The sequence below is a fragment of the Gossypium hirsutum genome, chromosome A05 (genome assembly GCF_007990345.1).
Source record: "Gossypium hirsutum isolate 1008001.06 chromosome A05, Gossypium_hirsutum_v2.1, whole genome shotgun sequence".
NCBI lineage: Eukaryota > Viridiplantae > Streptophyta > Magnoliopsida > Malvales > Malvaceae > Gossypium > Gossypium hirsutum.
This window is the reverse complement of record NC_053428.1, coordinates 26442741-26456479: the sequence shown is the minus strand read 5'-3', so window position 1 is coordinate 26456479 and position 13739 is coordinate 26442741. Positions and strand designations below refer to the sequence as shown.

General features: G+C 36.2%; 2 non-coding genes across 2 annotated transcripts; both read right to left on the bottom strand.

The window, feature by feature from the left end:
* Positions 1-2115: 2115 nt before the first annotated feature.
* On the bottom strand, positions 2116-2222 carry LOC121229738 (small nucleolar RNA R71). The gene has a single exon (XR_005927693.1). It is a non-coding gene; the product is annotated as a small nucleolar RNA R71 (small nucleolar RNA).
* A 5515-nt stretch (positions 2223-7737) lies between these two features.
* LOC121229931 (small nucleolar RNA R71) lies at positions 7738-7844 on the bottom strand. Its single transcript, XR_005927882.1, has one exon. It is a non-coding gene; the product is annotated as a small nucleolar RNA R71 (small nucleolar RNA).
* Between the last annotated feature and the right edge of the window lie 5895 nt (positions 7845-13739).

The window sequence follows — 13739 nt, the reverse complement described above, 5'->3', positions numbered from 1 at the left end:
CTTGGTTTAAAATGTTGTTAACCATGAAGAAAAGCTCAATTCTAGGATTATCTAATTAGAAATGTAATTTGTCAGCTTTAGTATTTTTCTAGTTAGGTAATTTTTCAATTCAATCCCGATTCTAACCTTCTCTTTCAGCTTGTGACCACACCCCCTAACCAAAGCCATGTTACAACCCTCTAAAGACCTTTTGATTGATGCATCATCTCAATATATAGTTGTGGAGATTTGATTCTCACGCAAGCCTATGGTAATAACTTTTCATATTGACTGATGAGTGCTAAATCTGTTTTCCTTAAACACCTCGAGTGATTTGAGTGAATCTTTAGTGAGGATGTTGAATTCTGTGATATTTTGAATCAAAGTTGATTACTTAGATGACAGGAAACACCTATATTTTCGTGATAAAATGCTCAAGTTGGAATGCTTGAAACTTTGATGTTCTTCTAGTTGAATTATCAATGTATGATTACTTATGGATTATTTTGAGATATTATTGATAGGAATTATAAGTTGAGAAAAATGAATTCTTAATTGTGAATTGAGAATTTTGCTTGAGGACAAGCAAACGTTTAAGTGTGGGGGTATTTGATAAGTCGTAATTTTTACATATTTTTTCCCATGCTTAGCACATTTTTGGATGAATTATCATTAGATTTGTGGAATTCGATGCTCCTAATCCCTTAATTTCATGTTTTATACTTAGGTGAGCATAGGAGAGTAAAAATAGCGAGAAACGGGCCAAAAACGGAGAAAGTGGGTCAACTTGGGAAATCAACACAGCCTAGACTTCCCCACACGGGTAGACCATACGCCTATGTCTATTTAGCAGACTCTAACATAGCCTAAGCCACCCCACACGGGCGTGTCCTTGTCGAGCCCAAGTCTAGTTCTGTTTGGAAAAGGAAACTTTTGAGGGTTTGGAAGCATTCTAAAGCCTATATAAACACCCAAGAAAGGCACCTAGAGGACATACGGAGTAGGAGGCAAGGAATTACTCGAAGAAAGCCGATTGATCCATCTCAATCGGCAGAAGCCAAATTCTCCTTCAAGACTGAAGATCTCCCTTCAATTTCCTTCAAGGATTTTTGGATTTTCTTTATGTTTTGTTATCATTATTCTTCTGAGATGTTTTCTTTTACACATATGAACTAAATCCCCTAAATACCTGAGGGGGATGAAACCTAAGACGAATCTTGTTATTATTTTCTGAATTATATGATAAATACTTGATTTGTTCTTAATTATGTGTTCTTAATTCTTGCTTTAATATTCCAGGATATTGATTTTCATGTGCTTATTTAGAGGAGCAAAAGTCCCTGTTTAAGAGTAGATCTAGCATAATTAAGCGGGGTTGGTTGCACCCCTAGACATAGGGCGAAATAAGTCTGCCGGATTAGGGTCAAACCTAATAAGGGAATCCATTAAGCAAGTTAATGCAATACTACGGGTTTTAATTAGAAAGAGATTTCAATTAATCAACCTAGGGTTAGATGTTGTTAGTCTCGAGAGAGATAATAATATAAATTAGGGATTTCTACGGATCGAGTCAAGTGAATAAATCATCTAATTCAGAGTCAAATAACAAGTGAAGTCTATGTGGATTTTCCCTTGGCTATTGTCCAAATCAATCAGTTTTTCCAAAAGTATTTCCCCAATTTACTTCCTGTGGATTCTTAGTTTAGTTAATTAGTTTAGATAAAACAAATCCTCTTATTTTTAGGCTAGATACTAAAAAGAAAGTTAATACTAGTACTTTCAGTTCCTGTGGGTTCTAATTTAACAGGAACTAAATCGAGTATAGTTAGGCCTGCTGTTGCTGCAAATAATTTTGAACTGAAACCTAACACGATTCAAATGATACAACAGTTTGTTCAGTTTGATGGTTTGCAGGATGAGGATCTAAACACTTATATAGTGAATTTTCTGGAACTCTGCTGTACTTTTAAAATCAATGGCATTTCTGATGATGCCAATTGCCCTCGGTTGTTTCCCTTTTCATTGAAGAATAAGGCTAAACAGTGGTTGAACTTGTTACCACGAGGGTTTATCACTACTTGGGAACAAATGATCGAAAATTTTTTACTTAAATATTTTCCACCGGCTAAAACAGCTAAATTGAGGAATGATATCTCTTCTTTTGTGCAGATGGATCTAGAAACTCTTTAAGATGCATGGGAGAGATACAAGGACTTATTGAGAAGGTGACCTCACCATGGGTTACCACTTTGGCTACAAGTTCAAACATTTCACAATGGCCTGAATCCTTTGACTAGACAGATGATTGACGCAACTGCTGGTGGGACTATCAATAATAAGACACCTGAAGAGGCTTATGAATTTATAAAAGAGATGTTACTGAATAACTATTAGTGGCAAGTCATGAGGACAAAGCCGACGAAAGCGGCCGGCATTTTTAACGTCGATTCACTCACTATGCTCTCTAATCAGGTAGAACTTTTGAATAGAAAAATTGATGGTTTACTTGGCTTTTCACAGGCTCATCCAGTAATGTAGTACGATGCAAATGGAGGTGGAACAAGCAATTCAGAATACCCACCCTATGGCCACAACATGGAAAACAAGCAATTGAATTATATGGGTAATAATCCTCGACCTCAAAATAATCCTTATAGTAACACTTATAATGTAGGTTGGACGAACCATCCCAACTTCTCGTGGGGAGGCCAAGGAAATCAAAGGCCACGACATCCCCCAGGTTTTCAACAACCACCTTACCAGTAGGAAAAGAAGCCGACCCTTGAAGAGATGCTAACAAAACTCATCTCGGTGTTAGAAACTCGTTTCTAGAATACCGAAATAGCACTTAAGAATCAACAAACATTGATCCAAGGGCTCAAAACTCAGATAAGCCAGCTTGCTAAATTGATTTCAGAAAGACCACCAGGAAGACTACCTAGTAACACCAAACCCAATCCAAAAGAGTATGTGAAAGCAGTTACACTAAAGAGTGGGAAAGTGTTAGCTGAATCTGAAAAGAAGCCACCACAAGAAGCTGATAGAAACGAAGGAGAGGATGTAAAACCCGAAAACAATGAAAATCTAATGCCAAAGGAATATAAACCACCAATCCCATATCCAGCAAAGTTCAAGAAAGACCACATGGATGCACAATTCGGTAAATTTCTTAAACTTTTTAAACAACTGCATATTAACTTACCTTTTGTTGAAGTTATATCGCAGATGCCTACATATGCAAAATTTTTAAAAGAGCTTCCAACAGAAATTTGAAGACCTATCTACAGTGGAACTTAATGAGGAGTGCTCGGCCATACTCCAAAATAAACTGCCAACTAAACTGAAAGATCCAGGAAGTTCTACTATTCCCTGCTTAATTGGTAGTTTCAATGTTGATAAGGCACTAGCATTAATTTGATGCCATATAAAATGTTTAAACAACTTGGTCTTGGGGAACCTAAACCCACTAGGATGAGTATTCAACTAGCTGATAGATTTGTTAAATATCCTAGGGGTATTATAGAGGACGTACTTGTAAAATATTCCCTGTTGATTTCATTTTGCTTGACATGTGTAAAGATGTTGAAGTGCCTTTAATCTTAGGTCGTCCATTTTTAGCCACTGCTAGGGCTGTTATTGATGTGGGTGATGGTAAATTGGAACTTAGAGTAGGTGACAAAGAGATTATTTTTAAAATTAATGATGCCATGAGATTTTCTAGGGAACAAGATAACTCATGTTATTTTATTGACTCTATTGATCATGCTACTCAAGATTCTTTTCAGGAAATCATACATAAGGACACGTTGGAACTATGTCTTACCCAAGAAGAGGAGGTAGATGATGATGATTCTGAGATAGGTAAGATAAATATTGAACTAAATTCCAATGACCCTCCCCAAGATAAGCAGAATATGAGGGTATTAAGGTAAACAATGAACTTAAGCAAAAACCCTTTATTGAAGAACCTCCTAAACTGGAACTTATACAATTTCCAAATCACTTGGAATAAGCATTCCTTGGAAATAATTCTACATCACCAGTGATTATTGCTTCTAACTTGCAAGCCTAGAAGAAAGAGAAATTGCTCCAAGTATTAAAAGAACATAAAAGAGCCATAGCTTGGAAAATTTCTAACATTAAAAGGATCAACCCTTCTTTTTGCACCCACAAAATTTTAATGAAAGATGACTATAAGCCATGTGTGCAAGCTCAAAGACGACTGAACCCCAACATGAAAGAAGTTGTTAAAACTGAGGTAATTAAACTCCTAGATGTTGGAAAAATTTATCCTATTTCTGACAATTCTTGGGTAAGAACAGTGCAGGTTGTTCCTAAGAAAGGAGGCATGACTGTTGTAGCCAATGAGAAGAATGAATTAATCCCAACAAGGACAGTCACAGGTTGGAAAGTTTGCATTGACTATAGGAAGCTGAATGACGCCATAAGAAAAGATCGCTTCCCCCTTCCATTCATTGACCAAATGTTGGAAAGATTATCCGGGCACATGTATTAATGCTTTTTAGACGGACTCTCTGGTTATTTTCAAATCCCAATAACTCATGAAGATCAAGAAAAGATGACATTCACATGTCCATACTGTACGTTTGCTTATCGTAGAGTGCCTTTTGGATTATGTAATGCTCCTGCTACTTTTCAGCGCTGCATGATGGCCATTTTTGACGAACTCATAGAAGACATCATGGAGGTATTTATGGATGATTCATATGTATTCGGTAACTCTTTCCATCTTTGCCTTAAAAATTTGAAATGAGTTTTAATAAGATGTGAGGAAACGAACCTTGTACTTAACTGGGAAAAATGTCACTTTATGGTTCAAGAAGGTATTGTGTTAGGACATAAAATTTCTAGTAAAGGGATTGAGGTTGATAAATATAAAATTGAAACCATTGAAAAACTACCTCCCCCTAGTTTGGTTAAGGCTATTAGAAGCTTTTTAGGACATGTTGGGTTTTATAGAAGATTTATTAAAAAATTTTCTAAAATAACTAAGCCTTTGACTAAATTACTAGAAAAAGATGTGCCTTTTAATTTCGATTAGGAATGTTTAGAGGCATTTAGTACTTTAAAGGATAAATTAATTAATGCTCCAATTATAATCGCACCTGATTGGAATTTACCTTTCGAACTAATGTGCGATGCGAGTGATTTTGTAGTCGGTGCAGTTTTGGGACAGCGAAGAGACAAGCATTTTCAACCTATCTATTATGCTAGCAAAACTTTGACAGCTGCACAAGAAAACTGCACCATTACGGAGAAAGAGCTGCTAGTTGTGGTTTTTGCATTCGATAAATTTAGGTCATATCTAATATTGTCTAGAGTTGTCATTTATACTGACCATTCTGCTCTTCGCTACCTTTTAACTAAGACTGATGCAAAACCTCGACTTATTCAATGGATTCTGTTATTGTAGGAATTTGACTTGGAGGTTCATGATAAAAAATGAGCTGAAAATCTCATGACTGATCATCTTTCCAGGCTTGCAAATTCAAGTACCAAAAAGCCAGATGAAGTTGAAATAAAAGATTCATTTCCTGAAGAACAATTTTTTGCTATATCTGATTCTAAGGTAACTTGGTTTGTAGACATTGTGAATTTTTTAGCCGTTAACATTATCCCAAGAGGGTTGACACATCAGCAAAAGAAGTGATTCTTTATTGATGTGAAAAATTACTTTTGGGAATTGATAAACCGTAATTTATACATATTTTTATCCCATGCTTAGCCCATTTATTAATGGTTTCTCCTTAGATTTGGTGAATTCGATGCTCCTAATCCTTTAATTTCATGTTTTATACTTAAGAGAGCATAGGAGAGTAAAAAGAGCGAGAAACGGGCCGAAAAAGAGAAAATGAACCCATGTGGAAAATCAACACGGCCTGGACTTCCTCACACGGGCGTGTCCATTTGGCAGGATTGAAGTACGACTTACACGGGTAAACTACATGCCCGTGCCTATTCAACAGCCTTGACCATTGGCTGGAGTAATCACACACGGGCGTGTCCCTGCCGAGCCCAAGTATAGTCCTATTAGAAAAAGGCCAATTTTTAGGGCTCTAAAAGCCTATTTAAACACCTAAGGAGGCACTTAAGAGGGGGACGCAAAGTAGGAAGCAAGGAATTACTCAAGGAAAGCCAATTAATCCATCTCAGAAGCCGGATTCATCATCAAGACTGAAGATCTCCCTTTAAGTTCCTTCAGGAGTTTTGGGTTTTCTTATGTTTTGTTCTCTTTATGCTTTTAAGAAGTTTTCTTTCATAAGTATGAACTAAACCCCCTAAATACCTAAGGAGAATGAAACCTAAGACGGATCTTGTTATTATTATCTGAATTGTATGATAAATATTTGACTTGTTCTTAATTATGTGTTCTTAATTCTTGTTTTGATATTCCAGAATATTGATTCAAGTTAAGCTCTTATTCAAAGGAGGAATAGACCCTGTCTAAGAGTAAATTTATCATAATTAAGCGGAGTTGATTGCACGCCTAGAGATTGGGTGATAAGATTTTTTTGGATTAGGGTGAAACCTAATAAGGGAATCCATAGATCGAGTTAATGCAATTCTAGGGTGTTAATTAGAAAGAGATTTCAATTATTCAACCTAGGGTTAGACGTTATTAATCTCGAGAGAGATACTAATATAACTTAGGGATTTGTACGGATCAAGTCAAATGAATAAATCGTCTGATTCAGAGTCAAATAACAAGTGAAGTCTAGGTGGATTTTTCCTTAGGTATTGTCTTAATCAATCGAATTTTCCCAAAACTATTTTCCCAAATTTTATGTGTATTCTTAGTTTAGTAATTAGTTTAGATAACAAAACCTCTTAATTTTTAGGTTAGATAATAAAAGGGAAGTAAATACTAGTACTCATGGTTCTTTTGGTCTTGCTGAACTATACTACTGTTCGATAGGTACACTTGCCTTAATCGTGATAGTAAGTTAGTCTCAAGAACGATTCATTCATAAATCTTTAAAACCTGGCACGAATATCACGTACCAAGTTTTTGGCGCTGTTTCCGGGGAACTAGGATATTAGGAACACTTGATTTTTATTACTTTAGCCATTTTACTTTTATTGCAATTTAAATTTTTATTTTCTTTTCTAATTCTTCATTTATTTTCTTCTGACAGGTTTTTCTAGTTTATGACTAGAAGAAACCCATCAGGACCATTACTGTTTGATAGTGAGATCGATCACACAATTTGTAGAAACTGAACAAAAATAAGGTGAAGCTTACGATACACAGAAAGAGCAAGAGGACGATACTTCAACCACAATCGAAGAGATGGCTGAAAACCAAGAAAATTCGCTACCTCCTGCGATTGTTATTAATCAAAATCTTCCTGCGATTGTTATTAATCAAAATCTTACTCCGCGCACTATGTATAATTATGCTAAACCTTCTTTAACAGGAACTGAATCGAGCATAGTTAGACCTACTAATACTTTTGAACTGAAACCTAACACAATTCAAATGATACAGCAATTTGTTCAATTTGATGGTTTGCAGGATAAAGATACCAACGCTCATTTGGCAAACTTTTTGGAACTATGTGATACATTTAAAATTAATGGCATTTCTAATGACACCATTCGCCTTCGGTTATTCCCTTTTTCATTAAGAAACAAAGATAAACAGTGGTTGAATTCATTACCACGAGGGTCAATCACTACTTGGGAAAAAATAACCGAAAAGTTTTTATTAAAATATTTTCACCGGCTAAAACGGCTAGATTACATAATGATATCTCTTCTTTTGTGCAAATGGATTTAGAAACACTCTACGATGCATGAGAGAGATACAAGGACCTCTTGAGAAGATGCCCTCACCATGGGTTACCACTTTGGCTACAGGTTCAAACCTTTCATAATGGCCTGAATCCTTCGACTCGACAAATGGTTGGCGCAGCTGTTGGCTGAACCATCAATAATAAGACACCTGAAGATGCCTATGAATTTATAGAGGAGATGTCACTGAATAACTTTCAGTGGCAAGTCATGAGGACAAAGCCAACGAAAACAGTCGGCGTTTATAACGTCGATTCGGTCACCATGCTCTCTAATCAGGTAGAACTCTTGAATAAGAAAATTAATGGTTTTCTTAGTTCTTCACAGGTTCACCCAATAATGCAGTGTGAAGCAAGTGGAGGTGGATCAAGCAATGCAAAATACCTACCCTATGGCCACAACATGGAGAACAAATAGTTAAATTACATGGGTAATAATCCTCGATCTCAAAATAATCCTTATAGTAATACTTACAATGCAGGTTGGAGGAACCACCCAAATTTCTCATGGGGAGGCCAAAGGAATCAGAGACCACCACTTCCAAGCTTCCAACAACCACCCTACCAATAAGAGAAAAAGCCGAACCTTGAGGAGATGCTAACAAAATTCTTCTCAGTGTCAAAAACTCATTTTCAGAACACTGAGACAGCACTTAAAAATCTACAAGCGTCGATCCAAGGGCTCGAAACTCAGATAGGTCAGCTCACTAAATTGATATCCAAACGACCACAAGGTAGCCTGCCGAGTAACACTGAATCTAACCCAATAGAGAAAATCAATGCAATTACCATTCAAGATGAGGAAGGGTTAGTTGCACCTAAACCAAAACAGAGGCAGGAAACTGTGGTAAGTAAAGGTAAGGGTGAGGTGGACCACAATGACCAGAAAACGGTAAGTAAAGATTACAAACCACGGGTGCCATTCCCTAATGCGACAAGGAAAGACCGTACAGTTGAAAATTTTGGTAAATTCCTTAAACTATTAAAGAAATTACATATTAACTTACCGTTTTTCGAAGCTCTCTCGTAGATGCCAAACGCAGTCAAATTTTTAAGGGAGCTTTTAACAAACAAACAAAAGTTGGATGAGGCGTCGCATGTGGAGTTGAATGCAGTTTACTCAGCCATATTATAGAATAAGCTACCCAACAAATTGAAAGATCCAGGGAGTTTTACGGTTCCTTGTTTAATTGGTAGTTTAGATGTTCATAGTGCCTTGGCTGACTTAGGGGCAAGCATTAATGTTATGCTTTATAAAATGTTTAAACAGCTAGGTCTTGGGAAACCCAAACAAACTAGGATGAGCATTCAATTGGCTGATAAAACCATTAGATTTCCTAGGAGTATCATTGAAGATGTTCTTATTAAGATCGATAAATTTATATACCCAGAAGACTTTTTTGCTCTAGACATGGAAGAGAATAGTAATGCACCTTTGATTTTAGGACGACCCTTTTTAGCGACTGCTAGAACCATTATTGATGTTGTTACAGGTGAACTCACACTTTGTGAAGGAGACGAAACAATCACCCTTCAAGCTCATAATTCGAGTAACACATCAAAAATCGAAGGTGGTTGTGTAATATCCTGAATTAGGGCTTAATCAGAATAGTGGTTTCGTGACCACAAATCCGAGATATAAATAATTATTTTGATGATTATGATATGATTGCATGATTGTGTGAAAATTTCGTGATGAAATTCTATGCCTAAAGTGTTTAAATTGAAAGTAGGGACTAAATTGAATAAGTTGCAAACTTTGCATTCTAGAAGTTTTTAGTATGAAATTGCATTGAAATATTAATTAGGAGGTCTTAAATAGAAATTTAACCAATTTTAACTTCATGGACAAAATTAGGACATGGAAGGAATTTTTGAAAGTTTAGTAAGGAGGGGCATTTTGGTCATTTGGATATTAAATGAAATAAAATGGTAAAAATAACACAAAATTGGTCATCATCCTCCTTAGTTGCTGCTGAATTCTCCCTCTCTCCATATCTAGGGTTTCTTCAACTTTCAAGCTCCATAGTAAGTGATTCCAAGCCCCGTTTTTAATGTTCTTTATGTTTTTAGAATCCCGGAAGCTCGATTAAGCTTATGCTAGTAATAATTCAACCTAGGGTTTATATTTGGAAAAATACCCATAGGTGAAATTTGTGTATTTTGATGTTTTATGATAGAATATGGGGTTTTAAATTATGTTAGACAACTTGTGCTACTCGGTTTTGAGTGAAAACGAGTAAAAGGGCTTAATCGGTAAAAATACCTAATAGTCACAACTATATGTTAGAGTGAGAATTTGATGTTGCCATAGAAGGGAAAAGTGATCAGCATTTTATAAAACATAAGAATAAGGAATAAAGTTTAATTCCTGAGCCTAGGGGAAAAAGTGTAATTATGCAAAAGCTTAGGGGCAAAAGTGTAATTTTCCAAAGTTCGTATTAAATGTTGTTTTGATGAACGTATGTATTAAATAAGATTAATTTGGTATTATAGATCAAGAGAAACGAGATTCAAGTCGCGATCAAGGAAAAGAAAAGATTGTGGACTAAATTGCAAAATCTTTATATTTTGGTACCAAGGTAAGTTCATGTGTAAATAATGTAGCATAATTGTTATTTTTAAGTTATTGATGTTAATTATATGATAAGGTGATTTTTAATCGTGAAATATTATGCTTTGTGCTTAATGTTGAGTAATATGCAAATTATGTTTACTACTTGATAAATATGAATTGCTACCGAGTATTGGTTCTGATATTCCATGGAAGACGGCAAATGTGAGATCGAGGGAAAAGGCCCGTTTGAACCTTAGGAATAGATTAGGATACAACTGACATGTCACTAGGATGGTTGAGCATCCGAACTCGTTGAGTTGAGTCCGAGTTCACTTATGGATGCAAATGTCTGAACTCGTTGAGTTGAGTCCGAGTTCGTGAGATGTAACTAGGCATCCGAACTTGTTGAGTTGAGTCCGAGTTCATTTATGGATGCGAATGCCCGAGCTCGTTGAGTTGAGTCTGAGTTCACTTAGGGGTGGGTTACATGATTTCTTGATTACATATGTGGCACTTATGTGCAAATTATCCATGTATCCGAGTTATATTCCGATGTGTTCAACGGGTGAAATTTCTAGTTTAATGGAAGAGCACTTAAGATATAAGTGACGTTTTGGGTAAGTGTTGTGAAATGGACACTTTGGACAGGTATGTTCTTAACCCTCGGGTTGGAAATCGATACAACAATGATAAGATCGTAAGATGATGACTGATATTTAGAAGTGTGATAAATGTTTTGGTGATACCATGTTAAGGTTGTTTGGTATGATTGTATTGTTATGTTACTTGTTATTTGCATATGAACTTACTAAGCATTTATGCTTACTCCTTCCTTTTCATTCACTGTAGTTTTGAAGAAGCCGGCTCAGGAATCGGGACAGGTCGAAAGTTCTATCACACTATCCAAAGGACTTTTATCTTGGTAAATGGCTTGTACAACTACTTAAGTATGGCATGTATAGCAATATACCTATTTTGTGTAAATAATTTTATGATATGGCCATGTTTGGTTGAGAAAATGTTTGATATTGATAAGTCATGGTGATGTCTAATTTAGATCATGTTTGATATCATGGAAGTTTAATAGGTTATCTAGTTCATAAAAATTCATGGAAAGATGAAACTTGCCTTAAAACAGAATATTGCTGCAGCAATGACATGAATTTGAAAAATCACTAAAAATAGTATAATGGGAACTAAATGATGAGTAAGTTATTAAATTGAAGCTTAATGAGTCTATTTTCATGTGGATTGAACAAAATAGGAATATAAATTATATTTTATGAGATATTTAAATTTTTGTGAAACAGGGCCAGAGTGATTTCTGGATCCCCTGTTCTGACTTTAAAAATTCATAATAAATTTTAAAAAATAATTAGATGTTTTTCTTTATATGTACAGATTCCTTATTAAGTCTAGTTTTAATAGAAATAGACCTCATAGTCATTGAAATATCTTATAGAGAGATATATGATTCGTAATACACAGAGGTCAGAGTAGTCAAACCCTGAAACAGGGAAGACTTTAATTAATAAACTGTACTAATTGGCCCAACCAAAAATTCTAGAAAAAAATTATTAAATAGATATATGAGTCTAGATTCAGGTAAAATTTATGGATCTTGATTTTGAGTTTCGTAACTCAAGATATGATTTTTCTTGTAACTATGACGCGGGTAGCTAGAAAGCTGTGAATGTAGACACAAATGATTTGAAGTTCTTAATTTGATAAATTATGTTCGGTAACCCCTCAAGCTCGACTCTGATGATGGCCTCGGGCGTGGGGGCGTTACATTTAGTGGTATTAGAACAGGTTTAGTCGGTTCTCGGGCTACGTGTTGTATGTACGGATTTTTGCTATACATGCCATATGTATGAATTGTGATAGTGTGACAATTTTTGACCTTTTTAAATGATTTTTATATAGTAAATGGATCCCGATCCAGCTATGGCAGATGAAGTAGAGATTAATGCGCCAGCTTCGGCTGAAGGGGCAGCGCCAACTGAAAACCCACCTCCTATTGTTGGTCAGGGAGGAGGAGAAAGGGATCGGGAAGCCTTCCTCCAAATGATGAGTGCATGGTACACTGAGTTCATTCGTACGAACCGAAATGTACGACCTCCCCCACCTCTCCCAATTCCTCAACCTGTGCCTCCGATGCTTCAAGGAGTGGATATGATAAAATTTCACAGAACCCCCGTTGATAGAATTCGTAAACAAGGGGCTGAAGAATTTAGAGCAAATATTGATGATGATGCAGAGAAAGAAGAGTTCTGGCTTGAAAATTCGATTCGGGTATGTGATGAATTATCTTGTACACCTGAAGAATGTTTGAAATGTACTACATCTTTGTTGAGAGATTCAGCCTATAATTAGTGGAAGACTTTGATTTCGGTGGTACCGAAAGAGAGGGTAACTTGGGAATTCTTTCAAGAAGAGTTTCAGAAGAAATATATTAGTGAAAGATTTATTGATCAGAAATGTAAAGAGTTTCTTGAGCTGAAGCAAGGTAATATGACAGTCTTAGAATATGAAAGAGAGTTTGTTCGATTGAGTAAGTATGCTAGGGAATATGTTCTTACAGAAGCCAAGATGTGCCGACGATTTGAAGACGGGCTCAACGAAGACATTAAGGTATTTGTCGGGATCCTTGAACTGAAAGAAATGGTAGTACTGGTTGATCGAGCTTGCAAGGCTGAAGAACTACTTAAAGAGAAGAGAAAGGTAGAGGCTGAGACACGAAATTGGAAGAAAAGGCCAATGAGTAAGGCTCCTTCACAGCCACCCGAAAAGTCAAGAAATATGAATCCTCGTTCCCAAGTTTCAGCTGGGCAATCATATGGAAATTTTAAGAAGCAGAATGTGGGTCCTAAATCTCAGAATACTTCTGCAGCCAGTGTAGGGAACTCGAGATTTGTTAAACCCAAGTGCCAGCGGTGTGGTAGAAATCATTTTGGTCCGTGCAGAGTAAATGAATGTTTTCGATGTGGTTCTCCGGATCATTTTATTAGAGACTGCCTAGAGAGAGCTGAGAAAGAAAAATTTCAGAGTGTAAAAGCTAATGGTGCAGACTCGAGGGGAAGGTATCCGAGAAAAGCTGGAAGTGAAACAAGCAGTAAGAATGTAGCCAAAGATGCAGCAGTTAGATCTGAAGGAAGAGCTCTGGATAGAACTTATGCTATTAAAGCGCGTGAAGATGCTTCCTCACCTGATGTGATTACCGGTACATTTTCTCTTTATGATATTAATGTTATTGCTTTGATTGATCCTGGACCTACTCATTCATATGTATGCATGAAACTGGTGTCTAGTATGAATATACCTGTTGAGAACACAGAATTTATGATTAAAGTGTCAAACCCGTTAGGCAAATGCGTGATAGTTGATAA